Below are 10,764 nucleotides of genomic sequence, written 5' to 3'. Positions count from 1 at the left end.
AGTTGCAGCCCCTTTGGCACAATTTCCACCTTTAAAAATCCTTCTGTAACTCATCTGCTTCTCTTCATCTACATCTCCTTAGTGACTGGTATAGATTTAATAAGGGAAATCAATAAGGGATAATAACTTTTACCTGGATTCACCTCATCGCTGTACTTCATAAAAAGAGTAAGTGTCTTTGATATTTTGTACATTCAGTGTAGACAGCCTTTGGTGTAGCTTAAGGTATAGCTACCTAACTAAAGCTTAGTGGGTGGCAGGTCTGCAGTGGGACACACAGACACACAACATGCATGCAAGCCCATGTGTGCAGACAGATACAGGCACACCTGTGGGAGCAAATCATGCAGGTGCACATAGCCACCCATGATGTATCTGCATGGGCACACACGCTCCGAGGTTTGATAAGTATACATGACAAGATACACACACACACACATAAACATAAACACAAACCACTCACACACACACATTTGGAATGGAGGCATTCAATCTGATTTTATGTTCAAGTGCCATGACCCCATCTAACCTCGTACAACCAGAGAGGGAGACAAGGAAAACCTGGAGTTGGTGTGTGTGTGTGTGTGTGTATATATATATGTCAGTGTGTACATAACATGTGTGTGTAACTGTTTGTATCTGTGTCCTGATTCAGGACCATAGGGCATTGTTATGATAATAATAATAATGATAATAATAATGATAATAATAATAATAATAATAATAATAATAATAAGAGGAAGAAGAAGAAGAAGAAGAATAGGAAGAAGAAGAAGAAGAAGAATAAGAAGAAGTAGAAGAAGAAAATTAAAGAATGAAATGAAAATGAAATGAAAAGAATAATGTTGTTATGATTATGATTATTACTATTGTTGTTATTAACTGCACTGTTCATCATACTGCATTATACAGCATACTGACCAAAATGTGCAGTGAGCTTGCAGATATCCAGCATCATTGAGTTGGATGTCAGTTTCTATACGTGCTGTTCTGACCTCTCGGAACCGACAGCACAGATTGCACAATAGGCGTGTATAATCAAGCCTTTAGAGAATTTACTTTTCAAAGGAAAATTAAATCTGCGACAGATGCTTGCGTTCCTTGGGAGATCGCTGCTCACAAGGCTAGGCAGGTCAAAAGTGCAAGAAAAGCATGTTAGTATTGAGCAGGCAGATGGCGAGAAAAAATCTTTGTCATTGACGTGCAACCCGGACTATCAGATAGCCAAATATAGCAGCAAGAAACCGCTAGAAACAGATCAGATTACATGCTACTGTACATACAATGAGGCCTGCAACTCGGCCGTGCGTTAAATGGGAAACATTATCGCTGTTGTACGATCAATTACAGATCTTTATTTTGGGTCGAGGTTTTAAGGTGGTTCAGTTTGTTGTCTGAAGCTGGAACATAAACCGCCACTTACTGTTCCTTTCTATTAGTCTCCACAAAACCTCTGTCTGTCCACATACCAGATCCCTTTGCCAAGCACAGTAGTGGCACTGCAAACTATACTTACTATATGTGACCAGAAAGAGATGCTGAACATCGTGTAAGGATCTTGTGCAATCTGTTTAAAAGGCAGAAAGTACGCACATAAGGAATCATGGCAAATTATAAAAGGGAGCACAGCCTGTCTTTTTTTCAATTCCACCAGCTAAGTAGCAATCTCAAATCAAATAGCCGTTGGTCACCGGTGGAGGATGTTTAGCGCTCGCTCATTTAATTCCTTTATTATTTCTTAGCAAGCTCCCTGCTTCAGAAATCACAGGAAATTGATTCCATTATCTGGATCGCTTTCCTCTGTGCATAGCACCTGCATATGAAATGCAACCCACCCGCCATCTTAACATCATCTCTGCCATTGAAGTGACATTACTATTGCCATGGCAACAAACCCCCTTCTCCATAGAGAAATTGTAGAACACAGCTCCTTGTTTTGGGAGTAAGGTATAGCAGATTTAGATTTGTGCACACCGCCTTCCTCAAATCACAAACTTTGACCCCCAAAGACTTTCCTCAGAATGCTAAAAGCTTGCAAATTGTCCTAAAGGCCTAAAACGAACAGGCACATTATGTACATCAGCATGTTTGTATGTCAGACTGTACAATGATTCCTGTTCAAATGGCTCCGACCCTCCGAATAGGATGGTGCTTTAGCAGTTCAGCTGCACTGTCTATACAAACTAACCTGGACTTCTTTTGCATTCCTATTCTCTGGACAATCTTTGCTTCTGATCTGCATACATTTCTGCACATTCTCTGCATATGAATCGGCACATATGACACATTATCTTTACGTATGCTACCTCCTTCCATAGACATCTTCTGACAGTGACAGTGATACTGAGAACAGACAATAATGCACATGTATTTTGCATATTGTTATTTTTCTATACATATGGTACCACACTCACCACTTTCTGTGCATATGTTATCCATATCTGTAAAGTGAATATATTGACAAGTTGTATATCTTTTTACAACACACATCTACACGCCTACACACTTTCTGTACTTATGTATGGCTTTCTGTAGACTTGAGTGTGAATACAAGGCACATTTCACATCATGTATATTTGCTGTAAATTCACATACCTGTATCTGTTTTCTTCATATTTCCAGAACCTTTTCATTGTTATATAGCCTACTGCATATATATTGATATTTCTTATATGATTTGGTTATTTCATACAGCACATATTTTTGGTGATTCTTCCCAAATTTTCTCCATACTTTTCAGGCATGCATTGTACTGTTCTATTCTTGAAATTGTCAGTTGTGTATGGTTATATGGTTAGATAACCACTTTATGCCATATTCTTATTTATATTATAATTTCTTTTGCTGTATCCTATTAGTATTTGCTGCTGCAACGGACCAGCAACCCCACAGGATCATTCTCTTATCTGAAAAGGATGAATGGAATAGAGTGACACATAAACATGACAACTGCTTTGAAAAGTATCTTCATAATAAAATAAGCTCTATACTGTAGATTTCTATAGCTTTCAACATATGACATTAAAATAGCCACTTTACATACATTGCAGATTATCATGCTCAACGTGTTTTATATTTTCATGCTTCCATGAACCTCTTCTGTCACCATCTACCCTGCTGTGGAGCATATTTTTAATAAATGCATCTGTACAGTTTGCCTGAATATCAGAGGCAACCAACAGTTGAATTCCGCACTGCAACAATGTTCAACAATAACATGCTGAGTTAATTTAAAGTTGATGTAACACTGTGAAATTTCACATAATAAAGGTCTTCTCAAAGCCATGCCGCGCACGTGCAGAAAGACTTAATTGTGATTACCAATGCTGCAAATTCCAAAAGTAGGGAAGCAATGGGGAGATCTCTCCTTCTGTGGGACTGAAAGAAGTCATTACATTAACAAATGTGGCTGTTAGATCCTCAAAAAGCCTCCTGGAGGAAAATTTGCTGTTCATCGCTGATTTTTGTCTGTATTTGTCAAAGAAAGGACTGTGTGAGAGGAACAAAAAAGCTTTTGATAGGCCTATACTCAAGGACATCGACACAGCACCTTGCAAAATCTAATTTCCAAAGTGTGAAATTTCCTCATTCTCTCCCATGATAGCTTCATTTCATAGTGAAAGCTAATTATGGGCGCTATAATTTCTTTCTGCAGTCAAGTCATCACCTACTCATAGACACAATATAGAGTCGCTCGCCAAATGACACAATATAATTGCTGTGGCAAAAACAAATGCTCTTTAAGACACTGGTCATTATGTTTAAGACATTTTAATACACACAGGCTGAAATAATGCCTATTTATTTTGTTTGTGTCTGGGTCTCTGTGTGTGTGTGCATGTGAGAGTGTATGCGTGTATGTTATCAGCTGTCATTCGGGTTGGCCAAATACTATTTCAGTTTCTGTGTTTTTCTCACACATCATACTTTCTCATGCTGTGCATCGTACTATTGCTTCTTCACTGGAAAAGTTATCTCTTTTCAACAAAAGTAAAAAAAGAAAGAAAAGCAGAACAGTTTTACAAGCAAAACAAACAGTCAGCCCCTGTGACATTGTCTTATTTAAAAAAAAAAAAAAAAAGGCCCTGGCCAGATTTAAGATTCACTAGGGTTGCAATCTGCATGCTAAGGCCCATCAATTTTTCATGGCTCTCACACTATGAGCACTCACAGCCAGAAGGGGGTAATGCAAAATTGATTTGTGTATTAAAACTGCTTAGCCAAGCAGGCATCACTGGGAAATGTAGTGATTACCCCCTTGGGACTTGAGAAGGCCATGTATAGCCAAAGTGATGGAAAGAGGGACTGTTCTGTTCCAATACAAAAACATATCCATGTAGTACACTCTTAAAAAAAACAGATGATATAAATAACTTTTTAAATTATAAGAACCCAAATTTTGAGGAGGCATCTTTAGGGGAAACTTCAATAATTTATTATATTTGTGCTTTATTGGACAGTGTACACTGGATAGTGAAAGATTGGAGGATTAAGCCAATCACAAACAACAATGCAAACCAATGATGTCATCAATGAAGTCCATATTATGTGTCAATCTACAAATCGGGGAAGAACCAAGAAAGTTTGACTATTCCTCAGTCCTTCTTTTCTTATTTACGATAAATATGTCCAGTAGGTAAAATCCCTGCATCGGTTAGTCAACAATCTGTCACATGACTCATAATACAACTGACATATGCGGACAACAATGTGTGATTTAGGATGCTTTAATTAATGTACCACCCATCCATAGACGCAGGCTCTATTGGCTGTGTCAAAGGGATTCAACCTTCCGGGGGTCACTTTATTTGGGGAAAAAAACGGTCTAATCGCTGCATGCAACAACACGACCCGTGTCCCTTCTGGATTTACAAATGCTCACCCTCGTACAGTAACCTTGCCCGGGCCGCGCAAAACACAGCTGACATATACATATTTATCAAAGCGCGTTTGTAGGGGTCATCAAACGAGTCGCACGGATTCTCTGCTCCGCACCGCCTGCCTGCTTCTACCAAGTGTGTCCTTGAGTGTCAAAAGATGGAAGTGAATACCTGCTGCACTCCTGGAATATTTACCAGCCCTTCGCTCGGCAGCTCCAACCATTATCAAAGGGATCTGTAATATGGTAAAATGAGCATAAGTTATAAACTTTGTGAACTGAATTGACGTGAACAAGAATTTTATCACAGCCATATTTTCCTCATGAAACCCTAAATCATTCCAGATAAGGTTTTGCAGACCGATGGCCTCTGGGAAAACAAAATTAACAGTAGTTACTAGTATAGTGGAGCTTTCTCAGAGTTTCGAATTTACACAATTTGTTTTGCTGGCTCCAATGTGCCAACAAATTCATAGCGTCCCCATAAATCACTTATCCATCACAACTCCCCCTCCCACATTACGCTTTGACAACTCTTCAACTCTGAAAAGCACTCAGAGGTCGTTTTTATCCGGCAACATGAAAAGCTCACTCCAATAAATCCCCTTTAATCATTACTTGCAAAAGAGTTGGCGCACGTGACCGCAGCCGCCAAACAAGTGGTGAGTCACAGTCAATGGTCCCAGTTAATGGTCAGCTCAACAAGGAGAGTTTAACACAAATGGAATACCATTTCTTGATTAGCACTAGTGACATGCAAGCTTAATTTAGTGCTGACCTGCATGTCAAAACAGGTCCTCAGCTGAAGGGCCTCCAACGAGGCCCAGTCAGAGGTGCAGAGACTGAGCTGATTAGGGGGGCTGAGCCAGGAAGGAAAGAGATGTTTGACTGTGACCAGAAAGCCTCATAGACATGATAATAATGCTGCAACATTATGTGTGGACATGCTTCTGTAGATCTGTAGAGGCATATACATACTGTAGGCACACTACCAGTATGGACACGTCACATTTTTCTTCATTTTTACTATTTTCCACATTTTGCAGTGACCAAAAAAGTGTTAAACAAATCAAAACTATCTTATATTTTAGATTCTTTAAAGTAGCCGCCCTTTGCCTTGATGGAAAGGCAAAGGCTTTGGAAAGAAATTCATACATAGGCATCAACTGCACTATTTATAGTTGTCTAAGAAACACATTTCAAGCATTTACGCATAAGCCTTTAGATCAAAATGGCTTTAAGAGAATGAAAAACATAGTACATTCAATCAGGAGTGTCCAGACTTTTGACTGGTAGTGTATACGTTGAAGAAAACATTGTTTAAAAGATATGTAATACACACAAACATACAAATACAAACTCCGAAATGATCTGGACCAAAACAAACCATCCGAATTGCAACAAATTACTGTCAAGAAACACAGATCTATCCACTGTTAAGAAGATTCAGTGGAAAAGAAGAATCCCACTCATTCCCTCTGAAGTGATCTCGTCTTGGCTGGGAGGGAGAGAGAGACTCACTCCTGTCAGGAAGAGACTGCAACCTGCGCCTGCAAACGCGATTGGAAATGGCAGCGCGACTTTTTATCCATGTTTGAGGAGCAGCTTCTGACCTTTACGACTAAGAGCTCAAACATGTTGTCTGCTACATCTGGGCTTTGGGCCTGGCAGTCACTAGGCTTTGTGGTGATTATGGAAATATTTGTAGATCTCTCTGCCTGGAAAAAGCCCAGGGGAGCGTTTACCAGCCCTACCATCAGCCCTTCCCTTCCCTTCCCTCCATCCAGCCTCCCGTCTCTGTGCCGGGTTCCTCGCTGGTGCGGCTTTGTGGTTCCTTCCCCAGCCTGTAATCCCCCCCCCACAAAGGCAGCTTCAGTAAAAACACAAGTATCATCTTGGGAATTTTTCTACAAAAAGTAACACATCTCTTTATCAGGTAATCCTCGGTAATCCCTATAGCACCTCAACCTTCAAAACTAATAATAAATAAATAAAATACTATAACTGTAAAAATTACTTTTAAATCTAGAATGAATCCTCGTAGTTTTGGCAAAAGATGCCCTTCTCGTTTTTTTTTGTGACATACTCAAGGCCAATATTCAGTTCTTTCTCAAGGATCTTGGAATGGTGAACCACATTGCATGAAATAAAATGCTCAAAAAAAGGCTTTTTTTTGCTTCTATTGCATGAAAAATACCACTATTCATACAATGTGTTTCCCATTTTTGTTTTGCCTCATTATTTCTATTGTGATCATTTTAATATGTATTAAAATCATTTCATATGTATGTCCTCACCTTCTTGTTCGCAAATAAAAAATCATAGTAACAGTCACAATAATCATAATTCTATCTCTTTTCTTTCTTCTTTAAGCTCGAAGGCACATTTCCTTTATGCTGTAAAATCACTGTAATTGTTCACGTGGAATAACTTGATACAGTTAGCAGCTGAAAACAAACTTTAACATTTGACCCAACACAAACAGGTAATAATAGAGGCAGCTCAGCAATCCATTTATGCTAGCTTATGCTTTTACTTGCCGTATGCATACTTTTGCTATTAACATTCACTGCGGCGGACGGAGTAGCAGTAGCTTAAGATGTAAAGGCACTGCAAATCCTCATATCGAACAAAAATAAATTGTTACTCTTCTCCAAATCCATTATTTCCATGAGTCATAAGTCTGCCTGAGCAACACACTGCAAGCCGAGAGAAAACATTGTGTCTTTGACGTGTCATTTCGACGCCTGTTTCGACCCCCCCCCCCCCGTCCCCCCCCCCCGGCCTCACAGGCTTTCAGCTCCTGATGTTCTTTTTAGCTGAGGGGGTCACATTCAAAATTTGAGCCATTCAAATGTATTTTTTTCTACCATTCGGCTCCAAAGACAGATCTGTCAAAGGAAGTGCACTATCTCCAACGCACGGGAGGATCTTATCTAACCTTTCCTGCCTCATGAAAAATTCAGCATCCTGGCCACCAATCTCCGCCGTCTCAGGATGTATGTCCGATACAGAGGCGGCGGCGGCGCTGCTGGGAGAGAGAGGAGGAAATTGCTTTGGACTCCAGCACTGTATGATCAGTATTATCATAGCAATGGACCTCATTCACCCACAGATTCTATAGCGCCCTTTACCGCACGCATTCAAAAGCATTCAGATTTCATTCCAGACGGATCTCTCTCTCTCTCTCTCTCTCTCTCTCTCTCTCTCTCTCTCTCTCTCTCTCTCTCTCTGTGTGTGTGTGTGTGTGTGTGTGTGTGAGAAAGCCTAGGGTTGGTGATGGGTCTTTGTGATAGGGGTGGCAGCTTACATAACAAGGGGAAGGCGGCGGTGGGGTGCAGAGGAGTTGAGCGGCAAACCGTGGCATGACAGCTCTCCGAAACGCAGAGGGAAGGTCTAATGCGGGTGAGTGATGGAGATGTCGAGATAAAGCCTCCTGTCAATCTCAAGCAAGTGTTGCCCCCCCCATCCTCCCTCTCTCCCCCGCCCCCCCTCCTCCTCCCCCCCGAGACAGGACAGAGGAGGGCCTGAATATCAGGTAGCTACTCAACATTAGACAAGCCAAACAGCTGCTTTCTAAAGAGACATGGGCATCACTCTTCTTTTTTTTCATCTGTCTTGCCCACTCTCCCTCTCTCTCGTTCCGACCGGTTCTTCTCAGACACGAAGACAGAATGATTGGGAAGACCCGTGTCTTATCTTTTCAGGTGTTGGCTCCTGCAGACGGGACAGAGATGGTAATGCGACAGCAGATGCGCTCGGACTGGTTTAGCTTCGCCTGTTCACTCATGACAGTTTTGTTTTTGCTTCTTGGGCTGATTTATCATCCGTATTATAACAATTTTGGCTTATTCATGGTTAAGTTGTCCACTCCATATATAATTGTGGTCGCTATTATCTCCTTGCCGTTATATCTGAAATGATTAATCCTTAAATGTGTTATTCAAACATGTACATATAACATCAACCTACAGATGCAGCCATTGTAGAAGTCCTTCTTCTTGCCTCCATCCCCAAGAGCAATTGTTAAAAAAGAAAAGTTTCAGTCTCTTTTCAGCTATTGGAAATAATAAATGGTCTAGAAACTAATTGTTTGACAGACACTTGAGTTTGTGTGACAGTATACTAATCTGATTCTACTGTGTAGCATTCAACAAACAATTGTCTGCAGTACTAATGTAGGATAGATGCAGGATAAATGCATAAAGGAGGACTGCTACAGTGGCTACCACTGTACAATGGGTTTAAATTTATGCCCAAGGCGTGAACCGCCCACACAGCCCTGCTAGCCACCTACTGTATGTTTGCTTGGCTTTGCACACAAGTGTGAACAACAGCATCAATTGCATTATCTCACTGTAATGCCTCGGCCCATTAGATGAGAAGTCACACTGCTTTTCTCTCCGCCCCTGCCTCTGGCGGGCAGAGGGACAGCCCCCGTGGGTGAGCGGCGACTGCGGCCCCCCCGCCGGGCCAGACGACAGGGAGCAGCCGAGCCCGGGCGCCCCGGCCAGAGGCCTGCCAGCGGGGGCGCCCGGCCCGGCCGAGGCAGCCTCTCTGGTTGGATGTCCGTCTGGGTGATAAGCGCCGCAGACTCCACTCACCCCTGAGGGCTCGCAGCTGGAAGTGCATAGAGAGACGAGCCGCTGCTCCGCACGGGAGAGCCAGCCGTTACAAATCCCAGGATAAGGAAAAAGGGGAGGGGGGAGACTACAACCTGATGTATGTTCAAGAGATACAGTATCACTCAGTTAAAGCTACATTAGCCGATATTTCTAGGTAAAAAATATACTAGGCTTTTATCTGCCTGAATCACAAAGTGGGGCCCTAATAGAGAAAAGCGTCCCATCCCACTTATTGAGACGCTGTAGATTCGTCCTAATTGCCCAAATGAAATTCTGGTGTCAGATATGGTCATTTCTCCGCCCACAGGAAGTGACAAATTTAAATTTAAGGGAGAAATCCAACATTTTCAAGGAAGCACTCCATCCAGAGAAAACTGGACCCACCAACGTTGCATCTTTTACCTCTCTGGTCTCTTGGGTATCTTTTGGTATAAAGCATCACAGACCGGCCGGGTTAGTAAACATGAGCATGCTGAGTACAGTTTATCGACTTTATGCTACATGATTTCTGGCGATTGCTATTGAAGTTCAAATGTTTCAAACAGTTACCTGTCGCTGCCAACCTGTGAAGTTGCCTGGAGCAGCTTGAAAGTTGCAGTTGCAATCGGGTCAAGGCTCCAGGAATAGATCTGCTCCCGATATTCTACACATAACCTGTAGACAGAAAGCGAAAGGGAAAGAGAGACTATCAATAATTCAGGGTTCAATATTTCTATGACAATCCTCACTTCAGTGGGATAAATGGACGTTATTTAAAGGCAGTTTGCCATCAACATCAGCAATAAAGTTATCCAAAGTGATTTGAATCAGTGACTATTCATGCGACATCAGTGAGTGACATTCAAACTGGGAGCTCTGAATTAACTAGTCGGACAAAGCCACATGTATTATTATGCAAATGTGAAATTAGGAAATCAGTAATTAGGACCTGACTTGTTTGATTCAATGTTTTTGCAGATTACAGTTTTCTATAATGTCTATGTTAATGCACGGAACTATTTATTAACTGCCCACAGGTAGTCATTGAATGCAGCAATCAATGTATGTTGCCATGGTTTCTTATGTCTCTGTACGCTGCGACTTGTGGCCTACATTTGAGAGTGGGCTTTGTAGTGTTGTGGGGGAAATATAATAAAAGAAAGGAGGAACATTTGATTGCTCTGTGATGCATGTACCCAGGAAGAGAGGAAATATCATTAGACTTGACAGCAGTTTTGTTGAATCCATACAGATGCGAATGATTTTTCTTGTGAAATGTTG

This window comes from Centroberyx affinis, unplaced genomic scaffold (assembly GCF_046629955.1).
Source record: "Centroberyx affinis isolate AG114_WGS23_722 - 3 ecotype Tasmania unplaced genomic scaffold, CSIRO-AGI_Caff_v1 ptg002764l_1, whole genome shotgun sequence".
Lineage (NCBI taxonomy): Eukaryota > Metazoa > Chordata > Actinopteri > Beryciformes > Berycidae > Centroberyx > Centroberyx affinis.
The sequence above is the reverse complement of the archived record's forward strand: the minus strand, read 5'-3'. Positions refer to the sequence as shown.